Source organism: Mus caroli, unplaced genomic scaffold (assembly GCF_978045245.1).
Source record: "Mus caroli unplaced genomic scaffold, Mus_caroli_1 scaffold_10, whole genome shotgun sequence".
In the NCBI taxonomy this organism is placed as follows: Eukaryota; Metazoa; Chordata; class Mammalia; order Rodentia; family Muridae; genus Mus; species Mus caroli.
The window spans coordinates 21,401,087-21,428,242 of NW_028227265.1; positions in this window are offsets into that span (position 1 = coordinate 21,401,087).

Sequence of the window (27,156 nt, forward strand, 5' to 3'; positions counted from 1 at the left end):
CAGCTAGCATGGAGCAATCTACTAGCTCCTACAACCAGGCAAAGACTAAGGTTTATGGCAACCCCTTAACTTGTGGCTCATTGAGGGTTCTGTTTCTGTGCTTCAGCTTTCTAACATCAACCTGATACCTCCAATCCAGGTGACTCCTGAGTTTGCCTTTATGCTTTTCGCCTTAGATGACCCGACTAGCATATACAAAGACTGAATACCACAGCCATTGTCTTCTGGCAATCATTCCAAGTGGGTTTAGAACAGTATTGCCATCCCAGTTCTTAGTTATCCTGGAATTGGTTGAGAAAATACCTGGGGTGGGGCATTGGGGGTATATATCAAGATAGCTTACTGGGTATAGGTACTTGCTGCCAAACCAGTGACCTGAGTTCAATCCCTGGAACCTACAAGGTAGAAGGAGAGAACCAACTCCCAAAAGTTGTCCTCTGATCGCTGGCAAGCATACCCTTCTTCTTTCACACAAAATACATGTAATAGTAGTAGCAGCAGCAGTAATAATAATAATAATAATGATGATGCCAATGCATTTGACCAGAATGAAGAGTAATATGGATATCATTTCTACAGATAAACAATTAAAAACCTCTCCCTAAGACATGAGCACCATATAAGCTATTCAATGCTATTCAGCGTTACAAAGCATGGGTCAGTAAGGGTCCCACATACTTGGACCATTTTAGTTATTTCAATTTACTTTGCGTTGGAGGGAGAGGGAAATCCCACAAGGCTGATATTCTAAAGTTTCAGGGATAGGAGAGCTATTTAATCATTTTGTGTGTTCCTGGGCCTCTCTGCAGCCTCTTTTCCTGTGGTTTTGTTCTTTACTGCTCATTAACACCTCCCCCAGAGAGTGGGCAGGAGAAGGGAAAAAGAGATAAAACTCAAATCAGACAATTTTATCAGTCAGCCTGTCAACAAGTTGAATATACCGAGAGCCCAGGGGGTACACAGGCACTTTTTAGCAGCTCTGATAAAAGGTTTGGTGGGGGAGGGGGGCAAGACTAATGGCAGCATGGAGATTTTTTTGTGAACTATCAAGGGACTTTATTGATTCATGCCGTCCACATCTCCATTAGTAGAGATAATCAAAAGTGGGGCAAAAATAATTAAGCATTTCTAGAACTTTCTTAAAGAAGATATTCTGTAGAAATCCATCACTTTTATCCCTGGGTGTTTGGGGACCTGTTGGGCAGTTCTAATGGAAAACAAGTAAATTAATTTCTTTGGTTTTGTCTAGATTCTTTAGAATGGGCTGCAAGGAAAAAGCAAAGCCATCTCAGCAGGTCCTCTAGCTCCTGACAACCTTGTTCTTTCAGCAGCGTGACTCCAGCTTAGAGAGGGGCAGGACCTGTGGTGAGGACGTGTCTCAGTGAAGCAAGCAGCAGGATCATTGGCGTGAAAATGAGCTGGAGCCTGACAAAGAAGAATTGGGTTTGCTGTCCACACCGCAAAATTAACGCCATACACTAAGTACGCTCTGCACACAGCCATGGCTTTCTACTGAACTAAGATGCCTGCATTAGAGACCCAAGGTTCTCCAACATATCACAAGACCACCCTGCCCCTGCATGGGTGGCTTTGCCAGCCGGGTGGGGTGGCCTTGCCATGTCATACCTAAAGCTAAATGCAAACGAAACCAATGGGTCTGTCCATTCTTTCTTGAGGGCTAGCATATTCTTTAAGCTTAGATTTCCATGAGGCATTAGGAAACATACAGCCACATCCGCACACATGCATACACAGTGCTGTGGTTACCAACTGCAAATGGAAACTCTAGGGAGGTTGCCATGTCCAAACACTCTTGTTCTCTTGGATCTGGAGTTCTAGACAAGTTCTTGGGACTTCGTGAGGTTTCCTGAGCCAGACAGGCCAGTCTTTGTTACAGCATTTCCCAGACACTCATTTCCACAGCTTCAAAAGAGCATAGCCAATAACAGCAGGCTAAGAATAGGAGGTTGGAGGAAGGAGGGAGGGAGGGAGGGAGGGAGGGAAGGAGGGAGGGAGGGAGGGAAGGAAGGAGGGAGGGAAGGAAGGAGGGAGGGAGGGAAAATGGAAGAAAAGAAGGGAGAGCAAAAGGAAGGAAGAAAGGAAAGGCAAGGGAAAGGAAGAAAAGGGAAGGTGGAAGTGAAGAAGGAAGGGACAAATTAGATTATTCCCCATTTCCTCTTCCTTAAATTGTCCTTCCAGAAGCTTCCTTTCCCCTGTAATCTCTTATCTAGAGGAGCTGGAATGCCTGTGAATTTGTACTGTGTTTCTAACTGTGACGCTAGGCACTAACCAACACTACTCTATCTCTCCATCCCTTGGCCAAGGAATGACAATGTCTTCGTGTTGTTAATAATCTTGGCCCAGAGTCCATTGCCAGGCTTTCCAGCCTCCCCAAACCCATTCCAATGAAATGGCATCAAATGTGCTCCATTCTAAAAACAAATGTGGCTTCGGCTTCCCTGAAGTCCATGCCTACACACATCCCTGTGTGAGCACTTGCACCGGCTGTCCCCTTGATTGCCTCAGTAGCTATAACCTGCCCCCTCACATTAATAGTATCCCTTAATGTTAATCTCTTCTGTAGATCTTAAATCTTAAAGCTGGCTAATTTGTTGGGGGGGGTGGGGGGGTTCTGTGCATTGTGGGTAATTCCGCAACTCCCCCTGGTTTCTCTCTACTCAGCAGACTCCAACAGCGTCTTCCCAAGCAATAACGTCCTCGGGACACAATAAAGTGTTTTTTCCAGGAGGCTGAAAATCTTCCCCTCACGCAGTAGAAGATGAGATGCCAAGAACTGGGTTCAGCTCTTCAATTACCCTTTCCCCCACGTCTCCTTAGTGAAATCTGTACCGTAGGGAGCTAAGTCAGCAAAGGCTGTGATCAGGGGCCCCTGGAGCCGCCTTCTGTCTACTGACTACCAAGAAATCCCAAGAGCATAGGAGAAAGGTTCCCTTGAATTGACTCAGAAGGCCAAAGAACCAGTTGCCTTCCTCACAAGGTGAATAGAAGTCCAGATGTTGTGGTCCAACACATCACTCCTTCACATCATTTACAATGCATGAAGCCTGGAGCCTTGAGGTAAGAAAGAACAAGAGGCAGCTTCTTGAAGAGTCATACCTCATGACTGCCCCTCACCTCACAGCTCCATTTTCAAGTGCAAACCAGCCAACTCCGGACACCAGAGTTTTCTTCTTCCTGCCCCGCCCCCCCCCCCCCCCCCAGAGGGGAACATGGTCATCTGATTGTCATGTCATTGAGAAAGGGCGTGAAGGGACTGCCAGCATCTTCTACACAGCATGCCAGCCTGGTTCCTGGAAGCCTGGAGGTAGCACTGTAATTTAATTAAATGTCAACCCCCAGGTATTATATTTCAAATGCAAATAACTTTGGTAATGTAATATTGTGGCTGAGACTTTAAACTCAAGGAAATCAGGAAAATCAAGTTATGGCTACCCCTAGAATTAACATTCCTCCACACATTCCTTGGGCGCTGGGCTTGCTTTGTGTTGCTAACTCCCATCACACAGCCACATGCACACACATACACACACACACACACACACACACACAAATACCCCACATCCCAAAGCAGTTGGAAGACTGGGAAAATCTTGCCCCCAAGAGGTAAAATGTTCTCTAACCTGGATGTTTGACCACTAAGTAGGGCTGTGGCCAGAGCTAGATGTACCAAGGAGGAGCTTGGGATGGGGATGGGATGTTACCTGTGTTATAGTTGCACCTGCCCAGCTGTCGTGACAACAATCCCATGTCTCTCGCCCTTTCTGTTTTCCAAACCATTAGTTATCCAAATCTTTTTATTTTTTTAAAGTCACTAGTATTTTCCTTGGGCATGATCCCATTTGTAGTATCCTAGTGGCCATCTTACCACCCACTGAGTGCTCATCAAAACCTAAGTCAAATTCAAATGCAAAATACTTAAGAGATGAGGCAACACAATTCTGTTGCTTTTCTCTCAGGACTGATGAGATAGTTCTGGAAGGGAAAGGAACCACCAAGCCCCAGATTCTCAGCCCATGGTAAGTTACTCAAGACAGCAAGCTCCTGCCTCAGTCATGCTCCTCCCTACAGAGAAGGCTAGGGAACTGGTGATGTAAAATATCTGGGAAAGAAACACCCTGAGGTGACTTCCCAAGTGGTGGAGATCTGGCCAAAGGACCTATACAATTAGACTTACATATTGTGCATGTGTGTGCATGTGTGCATGTGTGTGTGTGTTTATGTATATGTCTGTGTGTATCTGTGTATGTGTACATATATGTATATGTACATATGTGTGTATGTATATATATATATATATATGTATGTATTGTGCATGTGTGTGTATGTCTATGTATGTCTGTGTATGTCTGTGTATGTCTGTTTATGTGTGTGTCTGTGTATGTCTGTGTATATGTGTATATATGTGTGTGTATGAGTGTATGTGTGTACATATATACATATGTGTGTGTGTTTATGTGCATGTATGTGTGTGGATGTGTATACGTTTTTATGTGTATATGTCTGTGTATGTCTGTGTATGTGTATATATGTGTATGTCTGTGTATGTATGTGTGTGTTTGTGTGTGTGTCTGTGTGTGTATGCATTGTCTAATGATGACACTGAATGCTCTTCTCAAGAGAGAGAGTCTCATTGAGCCTGAGGTTTGTCATTTCTTCTAGACTGGCAGCCAATGAGCCCTAGGGATCCTCCCGTCTCCACCTCCCAGCACTCGGATTGCAGGCACACAAGGCCACAGGCAGCTTTCCTACACCTGTGCTCAGGTTCAAACTCAGGGCTTCCTCAGCTTTCCACATGTTAAAGCAAGATGTTAGGAAGGGTTTCCAGCACACTGGCTATGTGAACAGCTTTCAAGCAGATAGTTTAGGAAATAACCACATACTGAATAAGTAACTTCAAAAGAATATTCAACTGTGTGAGTCTAGTCGCAACTAAAGCTGCAACTAACTGCCAGTTAGGGAAATGCATTTGAGTCACTGAAGCCTATACTCCCTCCGAAGATGCTTCACTCCTAGGCCCAAAGCAACTCTGTTCTCTGTGTGTGTGTCTCTCTGCGCGCTCTCTCTCTCTCTCTCTCTCTCTCTCTCTCTCTCTCTCTCTCTCTCTCTCTCTCTCTCTCTCTCTCTCTCTCATGTATAGAATTAACCCAGCCTCTTCTCTTTCCTATGCTTGAGATGTGAATAGAAAGGGTGGTGGACGTTACCCAGATGGCCTCTGCTTGCATTTCTGAAGTTGGGCGCCTTTGTCATAGCATCCTTGGACTCTCTGGTGAAAACTACATAACTGGACTCAAGGGCCTCACCAAGTAAAAGATGGAATGCGCTTGTTGCCAGGAGCATCCACACTCTTGATTCACCTCTCCCTTAAAGGAATCACCTCCTTATTCTTAATAAACATTCCTAGCTGCTTCACAATTACACACATAATATAAGGTGGGAGAAATGGAGAGAAAGAATGAAAAGTCAGGGAATACAGAACAGACTCAGAGAGCAGGGGATGCTGGGTAGGACTTGGTCTCTGCCACTGGTTCATGGGTTATGTTCTAAGTTTTTCCAGCAGCATCGCTCAAAGGGAAAGCCTTTATCATTTACGGAGTCTCCGACATCCACAAAATGAGAACAAACCAGGAGAGGCTACTAACATTACCAGGTACTAATATTAAGCAGAAATTTCTCCCGTGGATCCCCATTGTGGAGTGTGTATCATTAATATCCATAGCCAATGTAGAAACCTAGAATAATGTTTTATTATTTAAATCCTTGCAGAAGGAAGCTGCCTTTCTAGTGATATCAACTCCAGGAAGTGACAGCTAATTTGGAATATGTCTTTGATCACTACCGTGTATCTGTTTTTATCATATTTAACCTGGTAGCTCATTGTGAAATGTGTAAAGAAAAATAGCAACTTAATAGAATACCTCTAACAGGGCTGATAGTGCCTGAACTATGGACAAAACAGCTTTTTAAGGTGTTGAACAAGCAGGCTGATGACTGTCTCCATAGCTCTGGTCAGATTGTCCAAAGTGTCAATCAAGAGGCTCTACATTATCACCCACATTCCAAAGGGGACTGGGTGGGTTCTGGCCCTCCTGCTAAGTAAGGCACATAGTTCACAGTACATTACCTTGACCTGCTGTCAACATACAAAAGTTATAGAGACCAGAGTTTACAGGGTGACCCTGCTTGGTGACAAGTGAACTGTGAATCCCAGGGAAGGTGTGTAGGTGTCAGCATTTTGGGTCCCAGCATCCAGAGCATGTAAGCACTCCAACATTGCACTGGCCGTTATGGGAAAAGAACCAAATTTTCCTTTCTTCTAAGAATCAGGAATTAGCTCTTAGCTGTTCTTGGAACTCCATGGCTTCATCTCCCCAGCCAGGACATGTGCATGTTAACCAGAATTCATGACTGGTTGTGAACATGACCATGTAAAACCTACTCACTTTCAATGAGAAAGTGAGAAAGTTTATTTCTTTCTGACTACAATTTTTTTTTATTTTTGTCACATTCAAATGCATTTTTCTCAAGCTGCAGAAATATATGACAGAAGAAAAGAGAGCATTTATAACTTTATCCTCCAGACATTCATATAGTTAATAACATGGCCTGTATTCACACATACTCACTTCTGATATATAGGCGTGAGTGCACATGCATGTATGTGTGTGTATGTGTGTTTTATTTACTAGACTTTTATGTAAATGAGATCATAGCCTAAGGTGTGTGTGTGTGTGTGTGTGTGTATGGTCTTAGATCAGTTTTTATAAACAAGCAGGACTGCCACATCTGCTTGCAAATGTCACCCACAGCACACTAGCCAGTGAGACTGCTCCTCCACTAACCTTGACATTTCATTTCACATGCCACAGTCGATCTGATCAAATTCCCACCCTGGAACATTGTCTACACATTCCACTGTCTGTCTTGGTTACTTTTCTCTTGCTGCGACAAAAACATCAGACAAAAGTGTCTTAAGGAGGGAGGGGTTCCTTTAGCTGTTTGTCCAGATAACACAGTTTCCCATGGCCAGGAAGACTTGGCAGCTGTAGCAGAAAGCATGGAGGCTGAAGCGGGACTGGGGTCAGGGTGGAGGGCAGGGGGCTGGTCCCATTACATCTGTAGTCAAGAAGCAGAGAGTGAATAGCACGTGAGACCGATCCCTAAAGCACGAGGCTCACCTCAATGTCACACTCTCTCCAGTGGGGCTGCACGTCCTATAGAGTCCACAACCTTCCCCAGCAGCAGCAAAGCTAGGGACCAAGGTTAAACGAGAGAGCCTTTGGGAGAATCTTTCAAATTCAAACTGCAGCACTACCCTTGTCATTACAAGCCACAACAGGCAATCCTTAAATCTATGTGTTCGTACTTTTATAAAGACATTTTTGTTACAGTCCTACCAGGGAGTGGGTCATTGGTTAAAGGCCTTGAGCATGTTTTATGGAACAACCATTTCCAAGTTGACAAAATTCTAGTCGCTTAAAAACATCAATTTCTAATTATTAGAAAATACGTATGCATGTACTTCCTGACCAAAATGCTACCATATTTACCAGAGGTGCTTGCTGACAACCAAGCTCTTACTAACCCAATGAAGCATCATGGCTGCTATTAATATAACATGCTGTCACTCAAGAAGAAGTGATGGGCAGTTGGTGGATGCTGGCGAGGCCCTGGTAAAGAGTTGTATTTGCTGTGCATATGCAGCTCCAGGGATACTACTCACATAGATGACAATCTATACAGATGAGAACAGAGTTAGCAAAGCCCCACACAGAGACTCCATGAGCAGCTGCTCTGTGGAAACTCCAATGAGATCAAACCCATCTTTCTCTCAGTTCCTCAGAGGCATCCCCCTCCGCACACCCAATGAATCAAGCTGCTTCTCGTATGATGTCAACCCAGCAAAAAAAACTTGAGCAAATTAATCCTTGTAAGACACGATTCATTAGGATCTGAAAGATCTCTGTCCCATTCATTCACCCAAAGGGCATAGCATTAAAACAGGATGATCTCTAGTGACGTACAAAGTAGTTATTAATTTGCACTCATTATCCAAAGATGCTTGCAAGTAGCCTTTGGATATGTTTCGGGTGTGCACATATGGCACTTGACAGAGAAGATCCGGGGAGTTGTCAGTGGCTGCAGGTGACACCATTTAAGCCAAACGACTTGTCTATGGACAGAGTTTACTCGGGGCTTCTGAGGTAATTATTTAGCAGAGCATTAGTGGGCTAGAAGCAGAGCTTTCAGTTACCTCTTCCACCAGACACCGTCTTCCACCATGCCTAGGTGTTTCCAAATCATGAGCAGTATCAACATAGGCAGATGAGTGCTATGTCCTGGGTTGAAGGAAACAACCAGAGAAGAGCCTCACCCACATGCCCCTACTTTGCATCACTGTGCTCATGGGGGGGGGGGGTCGACACTGAACCCTGATTCCTGGAGCCTTTGCTTGTGCTCTGTCTCATCCCATTACCGCCTTGATTTGCAAAGCAAAACCCATTTGCTTCGAGACCAGTCCATATTTCTGACAGCTTCTGCATTCCAAAGATTACCATCTCTCTCTCTCCCCTGCCATTATTTCTTCTTGGTGACAGAATAGTTGGTATTGACCCATAAAAGGGTGTAGCACGAACCCAATTTTTCAAGGGCTGCCCCAAACAGATGGGATTAAATCTTGCAATTAGCCCATCATTTGCATCTCGCAACAGGAAGCTCACTGTTGGAACCACAACTTGGGCGGACTCGGTAGAATAAGCTATTGTTGAAGTAATTCCTGTAAAAGGTCATATATTTAAACCCTTCAATTTTTTTTTGACAACCGCTCAGAAATGAGTGATACAGTTACTCCAGTGTCCAAAAAAGCAATAATGCCCATACCACTTTTCTTTATAGGCAGGGTGGAATATTATTACCCCATTCATCACAGACTATTCTGGTTATAAAGTATGTTTCTTGATATTTGAGAGACCTTTTTCTTTCACTGTCTTGAAAAAAAAGCTGAAGGTCTCTTAAAGCTGGGTGTCAGCCAAGCCGTTTTCTCGTAATACATTAACGTCTCCAGTGTCTCCAGAACAATGGTGACATTTAGCAGATTCTACAGAATTCCATCCCCTTATGGGACAGGATGAAGAGGTCACTTTAAGATTTCTAATCTCTCTGGTTGAGTCTTCCAATGGTCCTACCAGAAGCAGGAGTTGGATGTGTGGGTCAAACACAGAGCTGTCCTTCACAGAGGAGGTAACATTTCTATAGAAGGAAAAGACAGTTGTGGTTTATGAAGCTGAGGTGAGGTGCTGTGTGCTAAAGATAAAAATCCTGTCCACAAGGCATTGAAATTCTGCTTTATGAACCACCTTTACCCAAACTAGAGAATTACTTGGTGGGAGTCAACAATGCGGCCACCATGGTGCAACACAAGGTTGACTTACTACCTAGCGTTTGCCATGAACATGGATCCCACCGTTTTCAAACTACAATGCTGTTTATTTTCAGCTTGAATATCTAGACCTCTGTCTTCCTGACAACCCTGACTCAGTGTAGGATCCAGCATTGGCCTAACACTGGAACAGTTGGAATTATATTCTCTTCTGGCCTCTTAGGCTATCAGGAATGAAACCAAAAAATGTAGTCACCATGTGCTTATGGCCCTTTTTTTTTAATGTATTAATGACTCTTTTGGCATAGACTTTTACTTTCTGAGTGTATGTGGAAACTGGGAGTCTACCCTTGACTATCTACTCAGTTCTAAATTCTGTTTAGCTATCTTTGGTTTGGGTTTTTTTTTTTTTTTCTTTTTGATACAGGCCAGAGGGGAAAAAAGGGAGGGAAGGAAACAGGAGGAAGATGGGTGGGGAGAGAGATGGGGAGAGCCCAAATCAAGCATGTCATTTGATTATGGTTTCAATGCTGCTGCTGTTGCACCACAGTCTAATAAACTTTAGTGGCCCGGAGTTACTCAGCTGGGCTCTCTTTGGGCAAGTTGTACTTGCCATTGTCTGGGGGAGGATCTGTCAGATTCATAAATTGTTCTATCACTGAGCAGGGAAAGGCAGGCAGGCAGTGGAGGAACAAAACCCCTCAGAACAGCTCGAGTTCCTCTGACTCCTGTTTATGATGCGTAGTATAAATCTCTTTTTTTATATAGAGAGAACAAAAGAAGGCTTAATAGCACTTAGTTTTAAGCCATTCCCAGGGACCATGTGTAAGTGTGGCACCTTTGTAGACTCTTGGCAGAATACTAAATCCAAGGTTAGCTTGCAGGGCCATTAGCAAGGTTCTTTTAGGAAGCCCCTGGCTTATTTCCAGCCCCCTCCCAGGACTGTATGTCCTCTGCTGAGTAGGATATCACTGATGAGACTATTTCCTGTATGGAAGGCCAATTTTGTTAAAATATCAAGGCAATGGAGCTATAGCCATCTAGATAATGGCATGACTCTGTTTGGGCTTCCCCAACATCAAAGCTAAATTAAGGAAATTACCCAGCACTCTCAGTCATTCCTTAGGCAAGATAACAAATAACCTGAAATTATCATTTATGTAAAAACAAAACAGACCAAAATCCTCCATATATGTAATTAGCCAGAGTCTAAGCTCCCCTACTATTTACAGGCAAGCCCTTTCTTCCTCTTCCCGCTGAAGTATGCAATTGCAAAAAAACAAGGGCCATGTTTTCACGTTATTAATGTTCAATAAATCCTAAAATTGAATTTTAAAAGTTTCATTAATCCTTTTTTTTTTGAATTTGAGAAAAAAAAAGTAGAAGGATTAGTGGAAAGCGAATGGACATGCTAGTTTAACCAGCCGGTCTGTGTGGGTGGACCTTGTCCTGTCACCGCTGGACAGAGCTAGCCCACTCAAGAGTAGCCAGTGTTCCTAAGAGTTCTCAGAGAACTGCTCATCCACAAACAGTGATATCAGACTCCATCAACAAGAACAACTTACTGTGCTAAGGATCTGCCATCTCCAAGGTTGTTTTGTTTCCACAGTAGAGCCTGGTATGCCCTGACTAATTTATCAATATCAAACATCAGTGTTGATACCAATTCCTGAATCTATGTGTATATGTGGTATGTGCCTATAATGTAATATCTCCACCAAGATGGCCACTAAGCATTCCAAATGTGACACTGCCAAAGAAAATCATCTTTATCCAGTTGCTGTGTTCACATACAAAAATGAACTAGCACACAAACACTATTTTTTCCACCAGTTTTCCTATCTTATTAAATGCCATCAGTACTGTATACACTTGCTTAGTATTCAAAACTTGCAGCTGATTTTCACTTCTCACAGAGCGATCTGTTTAACTTCTATCTATGGATTTGTAGGAACCACTTTGAGTTATTGCTTCAAAATCTACTTGAGAAAATTTAAAATCCAAAATTTCATGGGGGGAACTCTCCATCAGAGAAATGAGAAGTAATGGAAGGCACATTTTAAATTGCCCCCCGCCCCGGAAAAGTATTTTTAAAAAATTTAGACATTCGCAATTTAGTTAGGCAAGTCAGAAAATACAAAATACAAAATACAAAAATAAGAAACTCCTGTCATGCTGTGTGGAAGTGAACGCTTCTGTTCTCTCTTAGCATTTCCTCGAGGCTTCGCCCTATGGTTACCTAGCAACAGCCAGGTGTGCCTGACTCACTATAAAGGGGCTGCTTGCCCCCTTTCCCTCTCTCTCTCTCTCTCTGCCTTTCTCGGTCTCTACTCCTTCAACTCCTCTCCCCATGCCCTGAATAAACTCTATTCTACACTATACCATCATGTAGCTCATCTCTCAGGGGGAAGAGATGCCTCAGCATGGGCTCAGAGAAGAACCCCCTCCCCTCACACCATACCCCACCTTCACCAAACATACCCCTTCTTCTCTTTCTTTTTATAAAACACAACACTCCCTGATGTGACTGCCTCTACTCTCTGAGTACCTCAATTGCCTATCAACTTAGATTGGTTTCACTAACACTATACTTTAGATCATCCTTTCCAAAGCCAGCTCATCAATAATACGTCGTAAAGTTTTGCCTTCCTGGTTTTACACCCGAGGCCCCTTTCCACCCACAATCACTCTACTGTTCACTGTGTATAGAGCTTAGAGACGTATTCCTTCACACGAAGCCATTGTCCCTCCCTATTCTTCCCCATCACTTTCCTTCAGCTTAGTAAAGTCTTCCCAGCATCTCAACCTATACCCAACCTAGCCCAGCCATCCCAGCTTCTAGCTCATCCCATTCTCACGTGGTTCAAAAACACACACTGGATCATAAATAAAATGCAAGTACCTTTGTTCAGAAGGCATATTACCTGGAATCTTTCCCTCACTCGCTTTTCTAAATCATCCCTAGTTCTAACCTCTGAAATACATTCCCTCCATCCTATTAGATGATTCACCACTTCTGTTCACGCTGTGCTTTTATCTAGCTGTGCTCTCTGGGCCCTCATTGCTTGGACTGCCCACTGAACACCCTTCATGCGCCAGGGCCCAGCCTAAGAACATCCCCATGTGTATTAGAACTCCCTTCCTGCACCCCTCGAAATAATGTCACCCAACTATTAGTCCCTCCCTCACTGGGAGCCACGCAATGCATATAGCTTCTGAGGTGCTTTCCCATAATGCTCAGATGTCTTTATTGTGTTATTAATTAATACCTAGCTTTAATTGTGTTATTATAAAATACAATTTGAAGCTTTCAAAAAGAGGCGTATGGTGATAGAATAAAGTGAAAAGGAAAGTGTCAGTATGGTTAAAACAAACCAGGCAAACCTACCGAATCACAAGCTTTGTGGGAAACATGAGAAAGGGTGGCAGACTCAAGCCAAACGCCATGGGTACAGGGAGTTTGTACCATCTTGGTCTTCCCGTGCAGTGTGGGTAAATGCAAAGAACAAGTTAAAGGAAGAAATGTGAAGTTCCATTCAGACAACAGTAAATGATTCTACTAGAAAGGACGCCTGGATTGTCCTGAACTGCAACATATGTGAACATGGGCCACATTGCCCACAGAACAGTATGTGTGTGTGTGTGGGGGGGGGGGGGGCGGGGTTCATTAAACCAATGGGAAGCAACCATCTACTGGGCTTGCTGCAACGTACCTAACTAATCTCAAGGACGGTGAACACGCCAGTGCCTGAGCATTGCATTCGTTCATCCAGCCATTCGTCTATTCCACCGTGAACATTCCCCTTTGCAGGGTGAGGGGATGTACCTTACCTCTGAGATGCAACTGCTCAGGAAGGAACTCAACAGCAGCAAGGAAGAAACCAGCGGAGACTGACAGCTTCCTCTGGGCTGGTGGGTTACGTTTGAAGAGCCTTAGATGGTGACAAAGCACATCCAACCCAAGCCCAGCAGTGAAAGGAAACTGAACTGTGAAAGTGTGGGGTAGAAGAGGTTGGGGTACAGCTTCTGCAGACACCCAGCTCCACTCTACCAACTTTATTAAGAATCAAGAAAGCGAGGGGGAAGATCTTATTACTATTATCATGATAATGGCGTTTGCCGATGACACTAAACTGGGAGGTGTTCTAAGAGCAGCTAAGACTGGCACACAATGCCACAGCCGGAGTGTGACTCTCAGAGAGACGTCAAAATTCACACAATGAAGCATCAAATGCAGCAGCAGCTCCGTCTGGGGATGAATATGCTTAAAGGTAGCATCAGACTTGAATGGGATTCCTAGATGGCAGGGAAGGTTAAAACCTGGAGAACAACATAGGACTGGGAGGGAAAAGCAGAGAAACAGTCCCTTCAGTACTTCTCAGAGACAGTACTATTTTTTGAGCCAGGCACATGGGCATCCCCAGCCGGGACTCCAAGAGTCAGCCCCTCTGCCTCGGCACTGAGACCAGTACTGGAATGCTGCAGGCAATTAGGGGTAATGCGATGCCTCGGTGGGAATTTCGAAGAGAAAAGAAAAACAAATCAAAGGGAGTGAAATATGAGGAAAGACACAGGCGATAAAATGCACATAATTTGACTAAATAACAACCTAAGGGACCGCGATAACCATCTACATAGCTTGAGAATCCAAAACGGGGGCCTGGAGGTTTACTGGCCTGGGCGGTAATTCTAAAGAGTGCATTGAGTCGCATCCATTCGAAAACTTGAGAGAAAGGCAACATTTTGGATCCATTTAATCAAAGCGGGGGTAGGGGGTTAGGGGGGAATCTGTGGCGGGGAAAACTCAGACCTGGGTTTCCAGAAATTATGCATGACTCAAAACCATTTTTCAAATTGTGTGGACAACTTCTGGAAGAAACCCAAAGGCCACTGGAATGGGGGCTTCGAATCTGAAGCTGCAAAACCACCCATTCATTGGCAGAGAAGTCCGGAGGGGCATTAATGACAAGGAGGGCTATGTGCCTACACTGTACTTGACAGTGCCGATAAGGTTTTGAACAACAAAAAATTATACAAATATAGCAGTAAAATAGATTAGAGAGCTTTGAGCAGAAAAGGCACTATTTAATGGAAAATCATTGAAAGGTTTTAAGTAAGCAGCATAATGCACTGTGCTTTTAAAAACATGGAATCACACCCCCAGTCAGTGGGCAACATTGTGCAGTAGCTTTCAAGTGTCCAATCCATGTCCCCATAGGACTTGAGACTTCAATCCATGGATGACCATGCATGTGTGTATATAGAATGCAGTGCATACGGACATACTCATATACATATCTTAGCATGTATTTTCTTTTAAATAGATATTTTAAGAACAAAGAGGCTGGGAGACAGGTCAGCCAGACGAGTGTTTGCCTCATAAGCACAAGCACCTGATTCTGGCTCCCAGGATCCACATTTTAAAAGCTGGCTATGGTAGTACCTGCTCATTTGTAATCCCCGTGCTGGGGAGATGCAGAGCTAGGGCTCAGAGCCCAGCTAGCCTGGCCTCCTGAGTGAATTCCAGGTTAGTGAGAGGCAGTTCTCAAAAGCAAAAGAGATGGACTGCGGCCAAGAAACAACACCTGTGGTTGCCCTCTCTTCTACACATACACACACACACACACACACACACACACACACACCCCTGCAGACACATGAACACAAATGCATACACATACATACACATTTTTAAATATTTAATAATGCTTTATATTTTATAGCCACAGCATCTCACCTTTAAAAAATGGAACCAGGAGTCAGAACACAAAGTAAGGATGCTGGCTTCTTAAGCCCCTAATCTCAAGGCCCTGAATCTCCACCTGCCTTTGAGCCCTTCTTTAGCTCGAAGATCCTCTGTGTCACAGACACCTGCCATTACATCCATAGACTCACTGTCCCAGTGTTGGACAGTCACTGGACCTGGAATATCTATACATCTATAGGCTCATCCTCTAAGAAACTTCCAAAAGACCCCCTGTACAAATATCAATTAGTATGGGATCACATGTCTAAGACATGAATTCTAGTGGCCATATCCAAACCAAAGCAAGGTAATGTCACCACCAAGGGACATTTATACACGCACGCACACACACACACAAACACACATTCGGTACCTTAGGAAATGCACATTGTTAGGAAGTACATACAGAAAATGTGAAACTAACAAACATCTAGTCTCGTCTCTGACTAGCCATATGTCAGCCTTGATTCCTCTAACATTTTCAGGGACATCAAGTGTACAATCCTCATGAGTCTACCTGCTGGCTAAATCAGTCTTACAACTCTAAGCTCAGTACCCACGGAGCATTCACTAGTCACCTGGTGTGACATGCGCAGAGCAATTCTGACTTTGAGACTGCTCAGGTGTGACTCCAGATGACTTGGATGAAGGTGCTGCTCTCCTCTGAGCACTTGCGTGGTGAACAGACATCCTTCTGCAGGCTTAGTGCTACTTTTTGTGTGTGCTGTTTCTTAGTGATTTTGTAGCTTCCAATGACCCCTGTGTGCAGTGAGGCACTGTGATGTGCCTAACCGGAGAAAATATGTGTGTTAGATAAGCTTTGTTCGGCCATGAGTTATAGCACTGTTCCCTCCGAGTGCAGTGTTAATGAACCAACAATATATATTAAATAAGGTGTTTTTAAACAGAAACACATAAAACAAGGTTATATATTGATAGGTTGACAAAATGTTGTGACCAGAGGCTGGCAGGGCCGCAACCCTGTATTTCCCTTAGGAGCAATGGTTCAGTGTGCACTAACTCAATATTTGAAGGAACTTCACCAACCAGAGCTGCTGCAAGAGATGAGAATCAACAATGTGTGTGCATGTGTGCTCACGTGCTCCTGGGGGGTGGGGGGTGCACGCATGCTCAGGTGCACCTTTGTGGGGTGGTGCATGCATGCGTGCATGTGCACACACACACACACACACACACACATGTACGTGCTTGGGTATAAAATTTTATACTATTTTATACCCTTTGGAACTATTCCCTAGCTTTCTACTTTATTTTTTGTTTGTTTGTTTTAATTCTACCTTTAAACATTCACACTGTATATGTTTTAGAATATTTTCAAGTATTTATAAGTATGTTTGTGCCTCTATATATGAGAATATACATTCATGAGGGCAGTTGCGCACAGAAACCTAAAGAAGGCATTAGAGCCCATGGAGCTGGAATTACAGGTGGTTGTAAGCTACCCAAAATGAGTTCTAAGAACCTAGTTCAGATCTTCTTCAAGAGCAGTATACACACTCAACCGATAAGCTTTCCTTCCAACTCTAGTTTGGGTTTTTTTGCTTGTTTGTTTATTTGTTTTTTTATGTGACTATTTATAGCTAGATGGATGTGGATTGTGTTGCTGGCCCATCTACACTCAAATCACTGATATGTGAAGTTTACTATGTTACTGATTGTAACACCAAATATCCAATAGAAGTTATAAATGCTCATATCACCATACAGTTATGGTGCATCTTCAGAAGTGACATACTTATGCTTATATTAGCTACATAACCCATGTCCGCCCAGCCATAAATGTTTTCATTAATAAAAACTTCTAGAACTTAATTCATTATCTTCTTGTCCTTCATCTTCTATCTTTGAGTATGTTATAGAGCTAATTAAATACAGTATTAAGGCAAATCCAAGTTTTCATTCTAATGGCAAAGGGGAATAAAATAGCCTGGGGGATCTTGCATGGAAGCCATGTTCTTTACCCTCCAATGGAGAGGTCTACCGGCTTTATGACTCAAAAGTCACAGACTCGTAATCCTGAGGTGGCAGCTTTTTGCTGTCCTTGGGAGTGGGGCATTGATGTGCCTTCCTCCCTGGCTCCTCTGAGTCCTTTCACCATCCTCATGGAACCAGAAGCCACATGGTCCCTGTGTGCAGTTGTCTTGTTTGCCATGAGACAGAGCTATCTTACTGAAGAAGCCCGAGTCTAGTGGGTACGGCTTCTGCAGTCTCAGGAGCAGCTCCTTCGTCTTGCAGTTATGTTCCTGGTCAGCCTGGGTTTTGTGGATCTGAACTGCAGCAGACTTTTCTACTATGTCTGTCTCAGTGAAAGGAAAAAAATAAACAAGGATCAAAGGAAGAGATGAGAAAGACAGGGTTTGTGAAAATGTGTGTGTGTGTGTGTGTGTGTGTGTGTGTGTGTGTGTGTGTGTATGAATTGCCTACATATCTGAGTTCCTGGAAAAGTCTATCATATTTCACACAATTCCATTTTCTCTCATCCCCCTATACAAGTTTGACTAAATGTTAACAGTAATGTTATTATCTGTAAGTTTTATTAGGTATTTACTATAGGGCCACTTTATATACACAATTCTGTTTAATTATCAAAAAACTTGTCCATGTAGGACTAGGCAGCAAGCACGAGGACTGGAGGTCAAGCTTCAGTGCTCATGTCAACACAAAAACAAAAAGAAAAACAACAACAACAAAAAAACCAAATCCAGACAAGATGGAGCATGCTTGTAATCCCAGTTCTAGGGCGTGGAGACAGGGGGATTACTGAGGCTCAGTGACCTGCCAGCCCTGCCTATGCCGTGGCTCCCAGGCCATTGAGATACCTAACTCAGCAAACAAGATGTCTTCCTGAGAAGAACATCTGAGGTCAGCATTGGTCTTCCTTTACATGTGTGTAAATATACACACATGCATAAATAATGTAATGCTATTACGTTATTGTAGATGTTATTGTAGTCAGACTCTTTCTACACACATGGAAATGGAAAACCAGAGTCTTATGTAGGTGATTAGTGAATGAATGAATGGAAGAAGAGTGAAAATAGCTGAACAAACAAAAAATATGTTCATCTAGCTACCCGACTACTAAGTCGTGGTTTGAATCCTGACCACTGACCCCTGGCCCCTGACCCCATGCGTTTGACTACATAACTAGACCACCTTATTAATCTCTAAGCACCCTTCCTACTAGAAAATTCTACGTTATTTTCCAACGTTTGGCATTTGCCAACCAAGGTCTCATGTCCAAGAAACTAACCAGTATAAGTTAGATAGAATGACAGAAATGAATTTGAACTGTAGAAAGTAGAGTAGAAAAGATGGACAAGAAGGAACAAGAAAATCTGGAGCTCAAACTCCCCATTGGCCTGAGAACCCTATAATCCATCGTACTGACCCAGCTCTAATTATATCATTAAATAGTTGGGGCCAGCCCTATTTTTCAGAATGGTGCATAGATGTATGAGTGATTCTTCATCCATGTCTTCTTTTTAAAAAGTCCTACAAGAACTTCTGAAATTTATGAGTATGAACAAATCAAACAATTCAGTTTTTTTAATAATGCAGTATCCTTATAATGAGATTTGGAGGGATGGTAGATGAAGGTCAGAGATCCTGTGGACACATCCTGGAAACCGTGCTAGTGACTCACAGTTGAACCAAGCCTCTAACTTCAGCCAAAGGCAAGGAATTGAATCCCCCAAGTAGACAAACAGGTGCTCGGGGCTCAGCTGCTCACGAAAATGAAGCCAACCCACACACCCATGATGCCAACCGAGGTCTACAAAGTGAGTTCCAGGACAGCCAGAGCTATACAGATAAACCCTGTCTCGAAAAAAAAAAAAAAAAAAAGAAGCCATAAATCAGATTTAGGCTTTTTTTTTTTTTTTTAAAGTAAAGAATGAAAGACAGACAAGGCCCCTCACTAAGAAGCACTCTTGGCAGTTGTCGTCTGAGAGGAGCCTACATTCCCACGTGGCTGTGTGACATTGGTGGTGGCTGCTGAGTCCGGCTAGCACATACCAAGAAGAACTTCAGACTCCTTTCCCGCCTCTCAGAGAGAATCAGATGACAGGAATTAGACCAGCTTCTATTTCAAGCTCAGAGCTCCTTCATGGCTGACTTTCTTTTGTAAGAATCTGTGATGGCAGCTTGTTTGATTTAAAGAAAATCAATGAAGACCTTACATGAGAAGGAAGAAAACAGAAGCTCGGGTATTCCCGGGTTAAGATAAAAGTCCAAATAAAGGGCACCACACACGGGCATGCACTCTCTTTCTCTTGCCCTCAAAGCAAAAAGAAGAAGAAGCAAAGGAGAAATTGCTTTGTTGGAGGGACAGCATTTGCTTCATCTTTACAGTATAATCCGATAGACCTAATCCAGTAACAAGCAGGATGACTGACATGGGGTAGGGCAGACGGGGAGAATAGGTAGTCACAAAAGATGGCTTTTGGTCCTTCTGGGGAAAGAGATCATTCACGACGTGGACTCATTTCTATCTTCCTCCCTTCTCTGGTAATAATGGGGATATGTGGGATAAGAAAAGCTCACAGTGGAAGAAACCCCCACTGACCTTGGCCTCTGGCAAGTGTGACCCTTGAGTGCACAATGGGGTCAGTTTGAACGGAGAGGGATTTCACCGACAGGATAACTTTTCTCTTTCAGCTTGGACTCCGGACATTCCAAGCCTTTCTCGAAGCCACCCCTTTCCTCATCACACTTGAGGACCCCACCCTTCTCCAGCACTCCCCTGAGTCCCCTCAAGTCCCTATTGTGTGTATTATTTATGATCTCCGGGCCTTTCCTTTCAGAATATCGGTCCATAATAGCGCCGTCTACGTTATTTATGACGCAAGGAATAACTTAAGCCACATTAGGAGCCTCAACATTATAGGGGCTTTAGAGAGCTACATTTTTCTAGTTATGGTTAAACTACAGCAGTGATAAATCCAGCCGTAAGAGTACAAGAGGGACTGCACGGGACAGGTGTTGCCCATTAGTCACCGGGAGGAAAGGCAGGACGCCTTGCAGATGCTTCGGTGACTCTTCCTGAGAACAGCTGTGGGAAATCCGAAATGGTGAGAGGCAGGGGGGTGGTGGAAGGCAGTAATGAGAAAAGATGGGGAAGCCAGCCATGGGAGGGGAAGGAGGAACCAGGTTCAATATGCAGAAAACAGAAATGAAGCCCAGAAATCTCTTTCCCCGATCCTTACACGTCACGTACTTCATGGGTTCTCCGAGCGCGCCCGGGGATGAGCTTCCACTGTGGATCGGAAAACAGTTCTTAGCCCTAAATTACCACGCCCCATTAGTGGCACGGACCTCCACACAAAGCCTTGCTGGATATAAAGTATCAACAACACAGCTATGAAAGCCACCACTCTTAGCTCTTTTTATATGATTAAGTTTTTATCATCCATGAAAATCAGGCCACTATTTTCCCATCTTTCTCCCTGAGATAGTACAGGGTGCTCTGAACTCAAAAGCCATTCCTCAAGCACTGGTCAAGGCTGAGTGTGAGGATAGGTGACTCTGGAAAACAGAAGTCACACACCAGGATAGTTCTGGTGTTAATGGTGAAGACCCTAAGAGAGTTCTTTATCCTATCATGTTGATAGCATACATACATCTGTTTGTTATGGTTTGGGTGTAAAATGCCCTTCACAGACTTGTGTTTGAACACTTGGTTTCCAGCTAGTGACTCTGCTCAGGGGAGGTGATAGATTGTAGCCTGGCTTACAAAGGTGGGCCACTGGGAAGAAGTAGGCTGAGGTATTTTGAGGGTTTCCAGTCTTGTTTCCACTTCTTCTCTCTACTCCCCAGCCCAACAGGATGTGAGGAGCAAACCTCACCCACATATACTACTCTACCCTCCATGCCCCTTCCTTGTCATGGTGGACCGAGAACTTATGAACCCATGAATCAAAACAAACTCCCCTTCCTTTGCATTAGTTCAATCAGGTATCCTGCCTTTGTAATAAGGAAGAATGGTCATTTAGAGAAAAGAACAAGGGGTCCATCACAGGAAGCACAGGCATGAGACAGCAACCGAAGGCAAAGACAGCATCTTTGTTTCCAGTGTCCAGGTGGCTTCTGCAGACTCTATATCTCTGGTCTCCATGAGGTGTGGGGAAATGTGGCACCCTAGAACCAGAGACTTAATGGGACAGAAGTAAGGTCAAATTCATCCTGGTTTCTCCATAAAACTTTATGAAAGCAACTTTACAACAGAAATATTATTTCAATAGAAAGTGACTAGAATTCAGTGAATTTCGAAAGATGGATACACCAAGAGGTTATGTATTCTGAGAGCATACACTCTTGGGGTTTGCAGGCAGTTAGAAGATATAGGCCTGTTATGACCTCCCCAAATTCTATACACGTACATGAATATCTTCAATCTCTGGGTGTGTAGTGCCTCCCTAAGAATTCAGTCCATCCACACACAACCTCCACTGTTATGGGCATTGTGTTGGGATTAGAAATTGCTAAGACTCATTCACTCAAGAAACTTATCTATTCAATAAGTGTTTAAAAACACACTCAAGTACTGTACTTGGAGTTATGAAATCAGTAGCAAATACAATGGCGTGAAGCCCCTCCGCTACAGAGTTCTCAGAGATACCGTTTCCTTAGTTTGACCTGACCCGCTCTTCTTTGATGATTCTGCAACTGATCCCTTTTAGGACATGTGCAACACAGGCCTTGGTAATTAAAACACTGATTTTTAAATTTTATTTATTTACTTTTTTACTCAGCTAATAACAGAGTGGTATATATTTGTAGCAAGCCTGGAGAATATAGACTAAAGCTCTTTTGGGGCCCACAGTCTACTTGGTGATGACAGCCCAAACCAAAATTTAAACAGAAATTGAACAGCTCTAATTCAAAACTCGGAAATCCAAAATTTGAAATTTCAGAAGCATGCACATGATATGCCACACGTGGAAAAATTTTCACCTGCTTCCAGTTGATGAGGTGCAGTCAGAATGTGAGCAAGCACACTAAAAATACTGCACAAAACCATCAGAGACAATCGGACACGATATATAGGACACATAAGTGGATTTATGTTTTGACTTGGGTCCTATCCTCTAAGATATCTCCTCAAGCATATGATAACCTTCCAAAATGGGAGAAAATTAAGAATTTGAAGTGCTTTTGGTCGCAAGCATTTAAAATAAAGACTACCAATGATGATAGTTTTGTAGATAGGCAGGTAGGTAGACACATGCATACATACTTATAGATTCTTTTTTGAGACAGAGCCTCACTATATATCCAAGGATGGCCTAGAATTTACCATTAAACTATATATTATTTATAGCTTTATGAACAGCCAAGGGATATGCAGGTAAAGCTAATAGGGTCATAGGGACATATGGCTACTACTTCTCATTGTAACTTGACATCCTACTTCCCAAGAGTCCTGTGCTAATCCTTCTCATTCTCCTCTGTTTACTCCCAGTATGACTCACATTTTGGCCTTGATTATACACTAGCTTGCTTCTGTACCTTCCCCTCTCCAGCTGGAGTTCTACAGATGCATTCATCACTTAGCAAACTCTATGTGCTTATATGTTTCAAGGCTCTGGACATTATCCCCAGTCTCTAAAAGAGGAAAGAGATGAAACCACAGAGTAGGGTAGCATAGGGATATTTCAAGTTAATGCAGGTATGGTTCATACCAAAGCTTGCTGCCCACAAGAGTGCTTTCTTCTGACTCTTTGATGATTCAAACCCTCCTAGCCGTGTACAAGTGTTATATCAGTGAGACAGAGTTAAATATGACCCTGCTCTAAGAGGGCCCTAAGGAAAATAGTCTGTTTCTCTCCCATGTGAAGCCTGGGATGGGTACAGTGACTCCATGCTTTTCTAAACATCTGAGTTCTTCCTTTCTCTCTTGTTCACTGCCATCCTTAACACAGGGCTTCTGCTCCATCATCAAAAATGACTTTTACTGTTGCCACTTGTGCTTTCTCAACTAGCTCCTGAGGAGGGGCAAAAGAGAAGAGAGGGCCTGTCTTTTCCTTTAAGGACGTGACTTGCAAGCTGTGCCCATCCCTTCTTCTGATACATTATTGGCTACATCTTAGGTATACAGCCAAACCTAGCTGCAAGAGAGGCAGACTGAGAATCAATATACTCAGCTAAAAATCCTTGTTAAGTTGGAAGGGCAGATTGGAGATGTCCAAAGCAGATATGACTTCAGCAGATATATGCCCCCACCAATTGGACAGTAAGAGAAATGACAAATACACAGAAAGGAGAAAGGAGGATATTAAATGTAAGATGCAGAAATACATGCTGTTAAGAAAGCTAACCCCCACCCCCTTTTCTTTCAATCTCAACTCCTTCTCCTGAAGCCTTGTATCTGTAATTAGATTCTAGACTCTCAGGAACCTTAAGCTTGAGGAAACCACTTGTCTAATTTTTGTCCTTCAAGTTCTATAACTGAAAGATGACCCTCCTACAATATCATTTGCATTCTGGATGTAAATATACTGTGAAAGACAATGATTACCAACATCATACCTGAAATTTGAGGCTCTTTTTGTTTCACAGTAAGGAAAAAAAATACAGAGTGAAAATCTACCCCCTAAGTGCCTCCCCTCAGTTGTATTAGAAATAAAATGCCTTAAGGCTAAACAGACAGCTCAGCACCTAAAATCATATACTGTTCTTGCAGAGGACCAGAGTCCAATCCCTAATACTCACACTGAATATCTCACCACTACCTGCAACTCCAGCTCTGATACCCTCTTCTGGCCTAGCATGGTGGTATAGTTCTTATTTAGCATGCACAGAGGCTGTTCTTAATTATAAAGTTATTAATTATAAAATCATCCCTTTGAAATTGACTTACCATATGCTAATGGCTTTCATACAGTCTGATATCAAATCTTAACATGTTTTTAAAAGGGTAGGCCAGTAACAAAAACAGAGACCCTAAGAGGCTTGACTAAGGTATGCAATTATCATTAACTCTAATTCCTATTTCTTGGTATTACACAAGCTCACAAATGACTGCCAATCTAATTGTAATGAAATCCTCTCAAAACACTTCCTGTGTCTTTATTGGTTGGAATAGGGCAGTGATGATGGTAGGCTCTGAGGGACTACTGGGCATCTTGGGGCATGGGTGAGGGCTAGAGATCACATCCTTGGTTGAGCCTCAGTGAACCACACCCTCAACAATCCCCTTCCATTATGCCTAAGTGGAACCTGGTCCTTCCCAGAAATTTCAGAAAATGGCAACAGTGAAGAGATTTCATGGACATGATTAAAATCTCTCAGCAGATGATTGAGCCATAGGAGATTAACATGGGTGGGCGGGAATTTTCTTTATTTCATTAGTAACTTTCCACTCATTTTTTAATTATTTCATACATGAATATTATATTTATATCATTATTTATTTATTCCTTATTTTCAGTTTACATTTATTTTTGACAATTTCACACATGAACATTATATTTATATCACTTCTACCCCCTACCTCTCCCCCCTCCGACTTCTCCTGTGTCCCTCTAACGTCATCTCAAATTCATGAGCTCTTCTTCTATATTGTCACTAAAAACACACGATGCCTCTACTGAGTCCAGCCACTTGGGATTGGATAACCTATCAAAGGGATCCTCCTTAAAGGAGACAGCCCTTCTCAAAGAGACTCTAGGGGCTGCAGTGATGACCTGGTGGATGAAATGCTCAGTTCAGTATGTGAAGACCTGAGTTTGAATCACCAGTACTCACATAAAAAGCCAGGCACATGCTGGGGTGAGACTGAAGCCCCAGAACTGAAAGGCAGAGACAGGTAGATACCAAGGGCTTGCTGGCCAGTCGGGCTAGCTGAAATATCAAGCTTCTGATTTGGTGAGAGATGCTGTCTCAAACAAAGGAGACAGAGAATAATAGAAGAGATGTCAACCTCTGGCCATTACATGGACATGTGCTGGCAGGCACACACATATACACACAATGCATGCATGCACTCAAATAATAAACAAGTAAGTGTCGGAGGTCAGAGACTCCAAGGAGCAAAGTCTTTGTCTCTCTGTCTCTCTCTGTCTCTGTCTCTCTCTCTCTCTCTCTCTCTGCCCATGTGTATCTTCCTCTTCATTTCTTGCTTTAAAAAAATAAAACAACAAGAAGCTGACACAAACCATAATGCTGAACGGAAATGAATTCTGTAGACACCCTGGGGGAAGTTTGAAATGGATGGGTCCCCAAGTTGATCCTGCAAATGAGAACGCATCCTAACCCACACCTTGATCTCAGCTGGGAGACCCTGAGCTGAAAAACCAGCAGAGCAGAGCCCCCGACACCTACCGAGACTAGGAGATAAGAAACAGGTATTGTTTTAACGTTTGTGGTCATTTGTGAGTTACATAACCACAGAAAAGGAACACTCGGGCTGTGCACTGCACGTGGGCCCCTGTGCCAAGAGGGCAGACCAGGTGCTGGGGAGCTTTCTGGAAGCCAATTCTAACCCCTGCTTACTTCCTAGCCTCAGAGCCTCTGTTCTTTGACTTTGCTTGCTGCCATCCTGCCTCCAACCTCAAATCAGGTTTCTGCCTGTGATTCAATCTCTGGCTCCCTATGAGAAATCTTTTTTATATAAAATTAATATATAAATAAATTTGCTCTTGGAGCGGTGCAGTGCGGAACAGAGGCGGCTGGGCTCTCTAACGCCCATCACAAAGAAAGATTGCAGAGCGGGGGGTGGGGGGGAGGCAGAGCTTTATCCTCCGTGGGGAAGCAGAGAATTCATAGTGATCTTATTGCAGATGTAAAATTAGGTCAGGGGCTCTATAAACTGATTAAAGCTAATGCTTCACGCTTCTAAGGAAAACAGCAGATACAGAAGAGAACAATCTCTGGCTAAGGATAAGAAGGAAGAAACCCCTCTGTGTTCATAGGCGGCACAACCATCCAGCATCCTTGGCCAACACGGAAGTCCAGGAAAGATGCTGAAAAAAAAAAAACCCCTAAATGCCTAAAGGGGTACAGCTACAAGCCAGAGACCTAAAGGTGCCCAACGTCAGGAGTGTTGAACTACCCTGATTGTCCTCCATCCCATCTCTTGGCCCTCTGGGTACTATGTGTCTTAGAAGTCTACAAGCATCCAGGTTTTAAATATCAGGATTTGTATATCATAGAAATCAAATGCCTTGTCTATTCAGGGAAACCTTAGCGCTATGGTCCAGAAGCATAGTCTTTGCATTTCTCTTCCTCCAAATATCTCAGTCCCTATTTTTCTTTGTGGTATTACTCAAATTCTTTTATCGATTCCCCAATTGTCTTCCTCTCTTTCCTTTCTGTGAGATGTGAAATATGAACGGTATCCCCCTTTTAAATCCCAGCCTCAGCTCCCATTACTAGCCACTCCCCTTCTTCAATGTATCTTATGGGTTTTGAAAGGAACCCTAGTCAGTATCTACTGATAAAAAAACACAGACTGCCCCACAGCAGAGTCAGGGCAACTTGCAATGCAGATGTGTGCCTGTGTCTCATTTGAATGAGAATCATTTTGAGCCGCCAAATATGTTTATCTTTTCTTTCAAAAGGCTGGAGGGGGAGGGGTGAGCTCAGCAGAAGACACAGTATGGTGTTATCCTAGGGGCTGGAGGGGCTGCCTACAGGTTTCCCCACTTCGTATGTACAGCCGACGAAGTTATGAGATGCTGAAAGGCTGCAGGTCACCTGTCAATGGTTATGAGGCCAACTCCTTCAATTTCAGCTTTAAATGAAACAGTGAGGTAGGACACCTGGGACTTGAATCAGTCACATTTTTATTTCAGAAGTGACCAGAGTCATTTAGTTCAGTTTGGGTCCGAGTCCAGTAACCAGTCCAAACTCACTTGGGGAAAACTGTGTAGATTATTTGGTCCACACAGGATGAAAACTATTGGATTGAGTTTGAGTCCAACTCACTGAGAAAGAAGTCCAGTGCCAATTAAAGGGGTATTGTTTTCCTAGATGGAAATGCATACAGGAC